Below are 14,655 nucleotides of genomic sequence, written 5' to 3'. Positions count from 1 at the left end.
GTGCTAAATCATAAACCCACTAAATGCACACATGAGATACAAGTGGTTTGTCATAATCAAAACGGGATTGAACTCAAAAAGTCAATAATCTCCCCTTTTTTGATGATGGCAAACACACGAGAGCAAAATGGGTGCAGCTTGAAAAGGCTCCCTCTTACAATATGTATAACTTAAAAATAAACCATGAAACTCAACCATATTTAAAAAATAAGACATTACAATTTAATCATGCATTTAGTTTTAGCTTTAAGGCATAGACACTCATCCTATTTAAACATTCAGAAATGTACGGAGTATGAAGTATGAAAAGATTAACATTTTGCTCAAATAATTCTTCCCCGCATTAGCAAAAGGGTTAAGTATAAAACAATTTGATCATTAAACAAAGTTTCTTAACTTAAAACAAGAATTCCCCCTATTTGATATAAAATTTGGGCATGTGAAAGCATTTTCATTTATGTTGAAAAAGAGTTTTCCAGTAAGCCCACAACAATAGTATAATTGGTCATTTAAGATTAAAAACACATTATGAGCATGGTCAGACCAGAAATATCTACAAACCATTTCAAGTTACAAATTACATAAGACCCACAAAAGATTGGATGCGGCATATGATAGCTAATGTAGGTTTGAGTATAGATTCAGTATAACTGATTCGCATGCATTTCAATGTATGATCAATAAACCAATCATGTAAAGCCCCTTAAAAATTTTATAAATAATAACAGATAAAATTTCATGATACAAAATTTGAGTTTAAAGCAATAGGACATGTCATGAAGGCATTTAAGCACATAAGCAAGTCATGTGATTTATCTATTATAAGTTCGTTTCTTGCTTTGAAAATAATTTAAAAAATATTTTCCCCTTATGGTATTGCTAATAAGTTCTGGGGATTATGCTGGCTAAAAATGAAACTTTAATCTAAAGTTCAAGACAGCTATATTTTTTTGGTTTAGCATTGAAACACATTCCAAAAAGATATAACCAGAAAAAAAAAATTGACCATATAGATCCTAAAGATATCAGGAAATTTAAAACAAGGATCATATGGTTGAACTTAAGACACTCTGGCTAAGCAAAATATTTCCATGTTCAATAAAAACATTATATTTAAACACACAAACCATAGAATGTTTAATGTAGATGTAAGCTAAAAGTTTGGGTGAGCACACAAGATAGAGATTTAATTTAAAAGCACCCCCTTTCAATTCTGAATATGTGCTTAAATTCACTTAGTTGCTTATACTAGTACTAACTGTGAAAAATTTATTACAGTGGTATAAGCAAACATTAAAAAATTCTACTAGTTATAGATCAAGCATTTTAATCAACCAATAGGGTCTTATCTATAGAACACACATGCTTTATAAAATTAACACTAAGTCATGCAAGGTATCGCGAAGTCCGGAGCGCGGGTGCCCTGAGGTTGGTGAAATAAAAATTGAGTCACCACTAACCTTTTAGTGTGGTTAGAACACTTGATTACTACCCAATTAAGGGTAGAATTGGTCTGCATTACCAAAGCCAGGATCGGGAGTTCGGTTACACGAGGGGAAGGTGCGAGCACCCCTTGCACGCTCGTTCCTACGAATAGTACCTAATTAATTATGAAATTATCCCAAAATAAATTTGAAACATCTTTTATTTTACTCCCCTTATGAATTGACAAAGTGCAAATAAATGGGCCGCAAACAATATACAATATATATATATATATATATATATATATATATGTTTGTGTGTGTGTGTGTGTGTATGTGTGTGTGTGTGTGTGTGTGTGTATGTGTGTATAAATTCCCTCAGAACCGGGGTATGTGAAGCTCAAAGAGCTCATACCATTTCATTAAAATCATAGGGATACACTCATCTACAAATACATAAAATACTAAAGATAAAATACTATAGTAAAATAAACTAAAGTATTAAAATAGAATACACATTAACTAAAACAACCTTAACAAGCTATCCCCCCGATACACACCATAATATAAAGTAATGTCACATAGCAATAATAATGTGTGCTTCTACATACATATGTATAGGCATGTATAAATATATATATATCATAAGGGTAATAACAATACTTTTAATGGATTATACTAATAGTGATGATACTTATCCACATATTTACGTACCATAGCGATTTATAATACTAGTAGTACTTCTAATTAACAATGCTAATAGTAATAATAACAATAACATCAATAATGGTACTAATGATAATATATACTTGATATATTACTTACCTTAATACGAACTAACAAAATTATCAAAATTAAGGAAACAATCTTGTAATCAAATTATGGAAACCCAGTAACCCTAAAATTAGTAAGTAATCATATTAGGGAAAGGAAATAATAAAATTATGGAAACCTATTCAAGCTATTACTAATATGTAAACAATCAGTATGGTAACTTCTAGACTTATAGTAATAAATCAAATCAAAATTCGATATACAATCCTAAACATTTAACATGATAAAAACCTTAACACATGATATGACGGTACAAAAAAAAAACCTACTTTGATAATACATCATTTAATATTTTCAAGTGGATACAACAAAAAAATTAAAACTTGAATATTAAATAATAAAACAAACACCATGACTGTAGAGACTCAAAGAATTATGGTATTTAAGTAATAAAAGAGGGAGAAAAAGGAAATTGTAAAAGGGGGTCACTGCAGGTCCTCGCGTTTGTCGACAAAGTGGCTTATTGGGATCTTCGACGGGGACACGTGTCTCATCGACGAGAAGTTACGGAGAGGCTATTTTCAGCTCTGAATTTTGTCGACGAGGAATAGCATTCATCAACAAATTTCCTTCGTGGCCTCGTCGACGAGGTGACGTGGCTCGTCAACGAGTGTTGGTGTATAAATAGCTTAAACTCAATTTTTCTGTAGAAAATTTTGTGAAGAATCTCTTTCTCTCTCTCTCTCTCTCTCTCTCTCTCTCTCTCTCATGTTCATCTCCTCTCCCTTCTCTCTAAGATTCTAGGTCCATTCTTCGCTGGATCGATGATCTGAAGCCGCCGCCATGACACTCTTGGGGAAGTTCTCTCCAAGTCTGCTGGAGTGGATCATTGGTGGGACTAACTTGGACTCCATCCCAAATTCAAGGTAAGGCTTTTTATTTAGTATTTGGTTTTCCTACAGTTGTAGAAAATGTAGTAGTCGAAGAAATACTGAAGTTTTGTTCAGGAAGATGTTGTTCTCAGGGTGTTGAACGGGGAACTCTGCAGGTGTAAGACTAGACATTGTAGGAGTTTTTCAAAAATCAGGTAAGGGGATAAACTAAGTCAGGATTTCATGAAAATGTATTAGACTAGACATTGTAGGAGTTTTTCAAAAATCAGGTAAGGGGATAAACTAAATCAGGATTTCATGAAAATGTATTTGTTATTTTACAGCATTTAATTTCAGACAAATGTGTATGTTGTAAAATTATGTTGGAAACAATGTTGTTGATCAGAAATATGTTTAGTACCTATTTTGTGTGGCATGAGTAAAATTTACCGTGGAATATTATGTTTACAAAATAAGTATGTTTTTACTGCTTCCAGAAAAATGTTAAAATGATACAGGGATTTTTCAAACTGAGGTTTTTTTTTATGATATGTCGGTGTACGAGTCGAGGTTTTTTTTTATGATATGTCGGCGTATGAGCCAAGGTTTTTATATGATATGTCAACGTACGGGCCGAGGATTTTATATGAAATACCAGCGTAAGGACTAAAGGTTTTTATGATATGTTATGCAAAATTATATGAAGATATTAACTTGACAGTTATTATTATGAAATAGCCATATATCATTATTTGGAAATATGTTATATATGTTATCAGAACCTAGTTGGCTTGGTTTAGGCTTTCACGAAGCACAGTAATGTAGCTATATGATCACGATCATATTTATGTTAGTGCTACTGCTTGCCGTACGGGGCAGTGGGAGATTGGCAGTCGATGTGGTTTATTGTAACACAGGCATCCCTCTGGTGTCTAGACCAGGAGAGGCAGACTCATCGTACTTACAGACTTATTATTAATCTAACGTGGTCAGCCAGCCATTGTTAGGTCCCGCCTTCGGGCCGCACAACCCAATCATGTGGGGGTAAGACATGACACTAGTCAGCTAACCATCTAGGATGTTTTCTACGTACAGCTATATGAGATGATTTATGTGTATATTAATTTAGTATGTTATACCATGATATGATAAAACATGTTTCTCTGAGATATGATACAGACAGTTTTATCAAGTATGTTTATGTACTGTTATACGTATAACACAAAAATACTCATGTTTCCACACACTGATATTAGTTTATTTCCTTTACTAAGACATGTCTCACCTCAAATTATATAAACATTTCAGGAGCCCCAGATAGAAGAGTGGATAGAGCTCCGCAGCGTTAGGACTCAGCTGTACTACCCTATTTGAAGGGTAAATCTTTTGCTAGGGTTAGACATATTTTTGGTTGACGACCTTAGGACTTTTTTTTGGATATTTGGGTGGTGTGTAATTATATGAGGGATGTAGTAAACTCTGGTATTGTGTTGAATGGTAATTTGATATGTATATGATATTACGTTTCCTGCTGCTTAGGTGTTAGTATTGTATTTTAGGTATACCCCTGGTACCCTTGGGTTCAGGTGGATTATGATTTACCAGGTTGGTTATGATTTGCCAGAGCTATTATATAGAATATGGAAAAGAGAGAAAAAAAATAAAAATATGGTAAGCAGGTCGTTACAATGACGATAAAAATCCTGCAATAATAAAGGTAAACCGATTAATATTCATAATAAAATGTGAAAAAGGAACAATATAACATGGATATCAAGCACCAATACTATCTAACAAATCAAAAATTTAAAATTTCAAAATTAAAAACCCAAATAAAATATTAAACTATGTAGGTGTGTGTGTTTACAAAGCTATAGGTGTCGAGTGTGTGTGTGGTTTGTTGTGTGTGTGGTTTGCTGTGTGTGTGAGTGTGTGCATGTGGCCGGCATGCAAAGGAGCTCACAGGAGGATTGCGGCCATGGAGAGCCGCCGAGGTGATGGCAGCTGTGGTGACAGCAACGATAAGCTGGAGAGGTTGTCGTGGAAAGCCGCCGAAGTGAGGAGATTACAGAGGAAATGCATCGACAGAGCTGGAGAGGCTGTCCATGCTAGTGTGAGGGATTGGTTGCTGTTGTGTGACAGTGATGGGGTTGTGAAGACGACACCAGGGGTTGAGGTCTGGTGCGACAGTGATAAACTCATCGACGGCGCACAAGGTCATAGAGACACGGTTCTAAACACATATTTGCCGAGGATGGGGAATGCTAGTAGTAAGGGATTGGTTGCTATTGTGCGACGGTGATGATGGTGTTGCGGGGTGAACAATAGGTGGAGAGGATAAAGGAGAGTGAGGGTTTGAGAGCAAACAACAAGGTTGCTGCTGCTGTGGTCGTGACAAGATGCGGGGAAGAAAGGATGGGCTGCGGTCGTGAGAGAGAGCTGGAGAGTGAGAAGAGTATGGGTGCGGAGTAGAGAGGGAGAGAGGAGAACAAGAGAGAGAGAGAGAGAGAGAATGGGGGGCTATGGTGTAACGCCCCAAACCCTTAAACCCAGGTCCAGTGCATTATACCTGACAAAATCCTGATAATCCATAAATTAACATATGCGCAGCGGAAAACATAAACATAGTCTCCATAAATATAATACCATAATACCAGAGTTTACTAATTTCTATCTATAATCCATATTATCCATTCTTCACCTGCATTTCCATATATTCACATATCTCCAAAACATTTCAGTATTCACAATCATTCCTTCCTTAATAGACTTAAAACATTACAACATAAAACATAATGCAAAACTTAAACTTTATACAACCCCATAGTTTAACAAAAATATACCCTTTCTCTTTACAATTCTCAAAAGATTATAAACCCTCGAGCTCTCTAGGCCCAACCTCGAGGATGTCCTGAAAAAGAAATAATCATATTCGGGTCAAACACATCTCAATAAGGGAAGAAACAATATATTAAAAGCAGCGTGTGGCTAACATGAGGTTTAAAAAAATCATGTTAATAACATTTGCAAAACATCATCATAAACACTAAAATCATTCTCTGAACTTAATCAAACACATGCAAAGGTTTAACCCACGAGATTACCTAAGGATAAGGGTGATTACCCGCCCATACAAGTAGCACCCCTCTGCTCTGATACTTAGGCAACCCGAAGGTCACTACTGAAGCATACTAGGGCACTCACCTTACTCAATAAGCCTTCAAGTATTAGATTAACCTCGTACTCACACAGTTCAAACAAAGGTTTACTAGCGAAGGCCCCAAGGATAGGGAAATCTACCCGCCCATATAAGTAGGTTCCCTTTGCCCTAGTACATTATGCTGTTACTGCCACATCTGAAGTTAATAGCGCACTTGCCTTTCTCAGCAAGCCCTTAGGCGAAGAGTTCACCTCATCCAAGCGTAACATGTTCTAATAGCATTAATACTTCTAATAACAAATTACATTATTCTTTCTGCCATTATTCAATCATTCAAATCCATTCATGTTCATAACTTAAACATCACATTACATTTCACTTTAAGTGACTCTTTCCATTCATATCGTTCACATTTCACATTTCATTCCTTTATCATTTCATTGCCATTATATTGCATTTTCCTTTCTTTCTTTCGTACTACAACTGGTCTTTAGCCATCATTAATTAGTCTACAGCTCCTTTTAGCTGTCATCAGTTAGTCTACATATAAATGTGCTAGAATCTACTAACATGGCTCTTTTCAGCCTACATACATCTCATACATTTAACATATATTTGCACAGAATTTACATTTACTCATGCCACACAATTTAACAATAAAATTCATACATATTCCTATAAAATAGGTCAATCAACTCTTAATGTTCATATACTAAAAATATATCTTTCATTTCTTACATAATTATCATGAAAATATTATTCACTTTCATCGGTTCATTTTCACATATTCATAGCTACATAAGCAATCCTAGGCTCAGAAAACATAGTTTACATGATTGGCATTTTATACTCAAATGAAAACTCATATACACATATATATAACATGGTCCATTTTAATTAATACATAAAAACTTGATTTAATATATCATTTCCCCTTACCTGACTTCTAAACTACGCTGGCAAGATCCCCGAACTGATACCCACAGCGTTCACTTGGACCCTGATTCCAAAAATCCTAGTTTAATTAAAATTAACTCAAAGTGACTTAAATCTTTAAAAAAAAAATACTCATTTAATACTCCCTAGGCTCCAAATAACAATATTCATTAAGAAATTCCCAAAATAACTCACTTACCCTGATTTTAGGATGTTTCCCAAACCCCTCAAACCAACGATCAACTCCTACAGCCTTGTAGAGAACGATCCTATGAACCTCGTGGTGGTTCCGGATCGTCAAACCAGCTCAAATCTGGCTCGAAATCAAAGAGAGAAGGCTAGGAAAATCGTTTTAGAGAGAGAGAGAGAGAGAGAGTGTGTGTGTGTGTGTGTGTGTGAGAGAGAGAGAGAGAGAGAGAGAAGGTTCCCAAATTTCCTTGCTGAAAATGAGAATAATTCAATTTATAGATAGGGCTTCGTCAATGAGACACGTGGGTTGGTCGACAAGAAGATACTTTTGTCAACAAAATTCAGAGTTTCAAATTACTCTCTCAGGATTCCTTAGTTGACGAGGGACTGAGTTCGTCGACGATCTCTAGAAGGACTCTCGTCGACGAAGACAGGACATTCGTGGACGAGACCTGCTGTTCCTTCTAAAATCCTTCTTTATTATCCATTAATCCATTTCCTTTATTATACTTCCTAATTATTTTATAGTTTTAATTCTCTAGGTCATTACATTTGTGCCTTTGTGATGGTTTGCGGCTGAGGGAGAGACAGGCAGCTAGGTTTTTCTTTTTTCTTATTTGGTCTCCCCCCCCCCCCAAGCTGTGTTATTTTGCCCAGCGATTGTGTGAATGAACGGAGGCCTCAACGCCATATTGCCACCCCCCTTGAAACCTTTGCAAGCTTGTCTCTTTATAGGCTCCTAAAACCCTAGACTTTGTGGAGTGCCACCCTAGCATGCATGGGCCTTTATTTGCAAGGGCCCGTGTATTTAATTTTAATGCCCAATAATGGAGAGGCTCGGTAAAAAAATGAATTTAATCTCAGAAATAAAAAGGACCCGGACTCAATTTAAAATAAAAAAGTAAAAAATAAAAGGGACTTGATTTTAAGAACTCCATTTTGAAATTAAAGAAGTCAATTACAAATTAGAAGAACTCAGTTTTAAAAAGAAATTAAAATTAAAAGGACTTAATTTTTAAAATACCTGTGACTTAATTTAAAAACATCAGGACTTCAATTTTAAAAATATCTGGACTCAATTTAAAGATACCTGGGACTCGATTTTGAAAATAACAAGCATTCAAGTTTGAAAATACTAGGACTCATTTTAAAGAATAAAAGGAATCAATTTTGAAAAGAACTCAATTAAAAATAACCTATACTCAAATTTGAAATAAAACAGGACTCAATTTCGAAATAAATTGGCACTTAATCGGATCCTTGCAATTCCCGGGATACAAAGTCAGCTTTTTATTGCACCGAGCCTCCTCAGAGAACGGCCTGGTTAAAATTTGGGTGTCTACTACTGCCCCTCTTTGTAGGCTTCATTACTTCAATATAATAGTAGGAACTCTCCTACGTTATTTGTAACAACAAACCTGCAAAGATAAAAGACACCTATTTTAACCAAGAAAAACAACTACCTAAAGCTTTCAGTTCTACTAGATGCAATTTGCTTCTACCAACCAAGGATGAGAAAATTTAAACATGGGCAAAATGGGAATGTTGGCAAGCTTCTCTGGGATATTAACAAGTAAGGAACTTTCTTGGGGACCTAAATAGATTGACTTTCAACAAATTGACTTTGATATTACCCACGAAGGGTTAACATTGAAAAGAGACCCACGAAGGGTTACCATTGAAAGAAAACCCATGAAGGGTTACCATTGAAAAGAAACCCAAGAAGGGTTACCATTGAAAAGGCCCATGAAGGGTTACCATTGAAAAGACCTGCAAAGGGTTACCATTGACAAAAGACCTGCGAAGGGTTACCATTTACAAGAGACCCGCGAAGGGTTACCATTGAAAAGACCCGTGAAGGGTTACCATTGAAAAGAGACCTGCGAAGGGTTACCATTGAAAAGATCCGCAAAGGGTTATAATTGAAAAGACCCACGAAGGGTTACCATTGAAAAGACCCGCGAAGGGTTACCATTGACAAGAGACCCGCGAAGGATTACCATTGAAAAGACCCACGAAGGGTTACCATTGAAAAGAACCGCGAAGGGTTACTATTGAAAAGACCCGCAAAGGGTTACCATTGAAGAAACCCGACCATTGAAAAGAGACTCGCGAAGGTTTACCATTGAAAAGAGACCCGTGAAAGGTTACCATTGAAATGAGATCTGCGAAGGATTACCATTAAAAAGACCCGTGAAGAGTTACCATTGAAAAGACCTGCGAAGGATTACTATTGAAAAGAGACCCACGAAGGGTTACCATTGAAAAGACTCGTGAAGGGTTACCATTGAAGAGACCCGCGAAGGTTTACCATTGAAAAGACCCGCAAAGGGTTACATTTGAAAAGACACGTGAAGGGTTACCATTGACAAAAGACTCGCGAAGTGATACCATTGAAAAGACCCATGAAGGGTTACCATTGAAGAGACCTGCGAAGGGTTACCATTGAAAAGACCCACGAAGGATTACCATTGACAAGATACCCGCGAAGGGTTACCATTGAAAAGACCCACGAAGGGTTAGCATTGAATAGATTTGGAATGTATTTTGGGATGGAAGGCTGATGCCCTAGTGTTAAAGTAGACAACATGATTTGGACTTGGGGGCAGTTGCCCTAGGTTTAAAGCAAATGACTTGACTATGACCTGGGCTAGCTTCCCCAGTCTCAAAGTAGATGGGTCAATTTGTATCGGAGTCAGGTGCCCCAGTTTAAAAAAAGATAGATCGATTTGCACCTGGGTCAGTTTCCCCAATATTCAAACATTAGCAAAACATGGATAGTTTAGACAAGGATGAAAAAAGCAAGACAAGTATCAATGAAGGATGCTATGTGGTACATGTATGTTGCTATATGTATGTATGCATAATGATACATGTTAGATGATATGTACGCATGTTGCCTTATGTATGCATGTTAGGATATGTATGCATTTTTTATGTATGCAATGCAGGGAATGTATGATGATGCATGAACTTTCTTCATCCAACGTGCCTGTAATCAACAACCCAATTCTAATCCTGACCAGGTTTTCGAATTCCAAATCCAATTTTAATGCCCCTAAATTGGCTCTCTTGGAATTCAACCTGACATCTGCCCCAATCACTTTTATCTGTCATGTTTTCAATTTTGACTTCTGATAAGAAAGCACCTAAATTGGCCCCACTGGAACTCGACATGGGATATGCCCTTGTTGTATTTATTTAACGTTGATCTTGGCCATGTTTTCAATTTACACTCTGATATGAGTGTACTTGAACATGGAATCTGCCCTAGTTAAATGCATCTATAACCGCTTACTGTCATGTTGTTAAATTCCTCTTGAATAAGCAAATCTCTGAATCGGCTTGCGTGAAACTTATTATGACATTTGCCCCAATTAGATTGGCTGATTCTACCCACATCGTACAATCCCAATGAGGACCTTCTCTACAAGAAGCATACTAGTAATTCTGAAACTCTTCGACTATCCGTCCTCTTTTCAACCTTGGAAGAGTAAGAAGGTTTATATATATATATATATATATATATATATAATACATGATGATGCGCAAATTTCCCAATGAGCCCGTAACAAACCAAATTATGATCTTGGCCATGTTTTCGAATTCCCATCTGACATAGATGTCCCTGAATGTGTTCCTCTGAAACTCGGCATGACCTCTGCTTCAGTAAATTCATTTCTGAATGATCATGTCCATCTTGTGTTTTCTCAACAAGGACCTTCTTTGGATTGCATCCTTAATGTTTTAAAATCAATTTGAAATATAAATAAATAAATATGCAATCAGATAACTCAATCTCATTAAGGATATGAATGGAATGAGCAAACTTGCTTGTTTTTGCTTGATTTTCTGTGCTTGTTTAATAGGAGACAATTTTACCAATACTTTGACACTGATGTAATTTTACTGCTAGCTTAGAAATCTCATCAATGGGCAAACCATCCTTCTTCTTTTTTTTTTTTAATTTTATATCAGCCTCCTAACCATAACTCCTCCACTATATCACCACTCAAAGATTCTTTCTTGCTTATCTCAAGCTTTCTGTCTTGAATTATAACTAGTGTCTCATCAAGTAATTTGATCAATATTCCAATTTCAGGGTGGACTTTAAGACACGGGACGAAATGTAGGCTTAGGATTTTGGTTTCAATGAGAACAAGGAAACTAAGGCTCGAAAATCCCATCATATAATAAAAATTTTTGCCCCAGTTTGTGGTGCAATATTCGCAAAGTATTGACCAAACTTGCGATTTGAACAAGTTGCTTACGTATCTTTTTCAGGATCAGGTCATTACGTAGTTCAGACACAACATCGAGTTTGACAAATCAGTTGAGACAATAATGTATACCAATCTGGTCAGAACTTTCATTTGGACCATAACGTAGGCTGGGGTTTGGGTTAAAGAAAGAAAGATTTAAATAAGGCTCAAAATTTATTAATCTCATCACAGGTATTCGCTAGTCAAAGATCACATATGAATCATGCCCCTTATTTTTCTTTCTTCTTCCTTTTCTTCTTCTTTCTCTTTTTTTTTTTTGCTTTTGCTTTTTCATCATCTTCTTCTTTTACTGCAACTTTTGCTTTTCCTCTTATGAAGGAATCTTAACTTCATTTTCATTTGAATTCCATTTGGTACTGATTTTTTTTAAAAAAAAACTACCCCAGTGTGGGTGTGATCCTTTAACGGGTTAATTAAGAATTGAATTTTTTAGGCTTAAAAAGGGATTACAAGAGATTTCTTCTTTGACTTTCATTTGGGTAGCAGAAAAATGGTGTACCATCATTTTGGTAGTGACCATTGCCTCAAATGATTTGTCAAACACTAGGAGACCCAAACCCAGGTTGAATTTCTGATGAACTGACTTTTAAGAAAAGACCGGTTTAACATTCAGGCTCAACTTGGTTAACAAATGATAAATCATTGTTTGGTCCATTTTTTTTATGGGAATACTGGTTGGTCAAAGATGATCACCCCTCATTTGATTAGAATATAATCATTATACTCTTAAGACACCAATCATAACTTTGATAACAAAGACAAGAGACTTTGTTCATCAATTTCATCAAACAAATGTATGATAGAGCTCGATAAGTCATTTCTGTATATTTCTCCTACGGCTCTTCATCATTTTGAAATCCCCATCCCAACGAGGCTCCTTGACAAGGTATTGAAGTGGGGGTCTTCTAGCTCGGAGGCTTTTCCTTCATCATTTTTTTTTTTTTTTTTGCCCTATTGAATAGACTCCCAAAACCAACTAATGGCTCCAAGTCCTTTGTACTGCCAAAACGATTTCCTATGTCACTTACACAAAATGCAAGTAAAAATAGGTAAAATTTGGTACAAGGTGATGATCCAAGGAGGATAGGATGAGATGAGACTGAAAGACATCCTTATTTCATTCAATTTAAAAATAATTTAAATGAAAAGCATGGATGCATTCCTCTTGTTATCACCCTTAGGTGATCAAACACATAATTTTTGTAGCACGTGAGCTCACTTTTGAAGTTGAAAACCAATCAATCCTTCAACCCGATGGCATTTGCGACATTTCAACTATGATCCGACAACGGGTCCCTATGATTCTTACCTTTCACCTAGAATAGAGAGATAGTTTTTGTTCTGCTCAATGATGGAACCCCGAATCTTCAACTTTGCCACCTCGGCACACCGGTTTTACAGAAATTTGGGATGTGATTACCTACTTATTGGAGATGACTATGCATGCATGGTTATGAAATTGAGTATGGGATGCATGATTATGTTGTGCAATGGTGTTTCTGTATGGGTTTAACTAGTGCAAACATACATATAAACAAGGATATGAACATGCATGCAGCCTATCGTGCATGGTTATGCATGAAATTATGCATGAATGCATGAGTGCAATGCAACCTAAACAACCACTTTGACATAATTCTGAGAAAAGTCTTATAACCTAATGAAAGACTTCAAAATTAAACCAACCCTTGATAAACATTTACTTTCTATGATGACCCCCGAAAAGTTGACCTTATCTACCGAGTAATCAGTTCTTTCCTCAATTATTCACTTTCCTAGTGATGGCCCATGTAGTTGGGTTTGTTTTAAAGGAGTGGGGGCTGGTTTTTATCTAAAAATGGGTTCAGGCCTAGGTTTTGAAATTTGGGTTTGACTTTTTGAAAATTGGGCCTAGGTCCGATTGTTTGATTAGAAAAAGGTTGGACCTTGGTTTGTTTTAAAAAAGAGTAGAGCCCGAGTTATTTGAAAAGGATTAGACCGACCTATCTTTTAAAATGCTTAGACCAAGTGCTTTATTTTTGAAAGAATGGGTCGTGGTCTCACTATCGGGCTTTTCCAGAATATTGGCTCAGTGGTACGGATGCCTAGAATGGATGCAAAATTGAAAACATATTACAAAGTATCTAAAAACATATATACAAAAGACTCGATTACATAATGTGTAGAAGGATGTGGCTCCTATCCCAACCCACGATAGATACACCTATTTTATAGGGTTTCTTCATGGCTCTATCCTAGTTAAGGAAAACTATAGACTCGTATGTGTGGGTAGGCTCTATTCCCTATAAATACAAGTCCCTAGTTTGAAATTTCATCTTCCCCCATAGGGGTCTGGACAAAAATCGCACTGAGCATGGTGGTTTGCAGGTCCCATCAAGCTTAAGCTACGAAGGGACAAACGCTATTACACCCCTATTTAACCCTAACAGGTAAAGCCCGGGTATAGAGCACATGGAAGTGTGTGAATTCAAGTTTAACCTAATCACTACCCCACATGCATGTCACATGCTTACTCAAATATATATGGAAACAAATATTTACAATTTAATCAACTATACCCAAGTATCTATTCAAACCTACATACAATCAAATCTTCAAAGTTGTACAAGTAGATATAGACACAAATCGATCTTCACATGCTTATTCAGACAAGGATGGAAATAATTATTCACAACCAATGAAAGATATTTACATGTTGATTTAAACAAATATTCATAATTAATAAAATATATTCACATGCTTTATTCAAACAAATATTTTCATTATATTAGGGATATTTTCAAATATGGGAACTAAATATTCACATTAAATCTAGAATATATATTTACAAGTATAGTAGCAAATATTCACATCAAATCAAAGATATTCACAAATATGAAAATTAAATATTCACATTAAATCCAAAATATTTAAAAATATAGTAACAAATATTCATGTTAAATCAAGGATATTCACAAATGTGGAAACTAAATATTCACATTCAATCCAAAATATGCAAAAATACGGTAACAAATATT

Source organism: Malania oleifera, chromosome 5 (assembly GCF_029873635.1).
Source record: "Malania oleifera isolate guangnan ecotype guangnan chromosome 5, ASM2987363v1, whole genome shotgun sequence".
NCBI lineage: Eukaryota > Viridiplantae > Streptophyta > Magnoliopsida > Santalales > Ximeniaceae > Malania > Malania oleifera.
Note: the sequence above shows the minus strand (reverse complement) of the source record.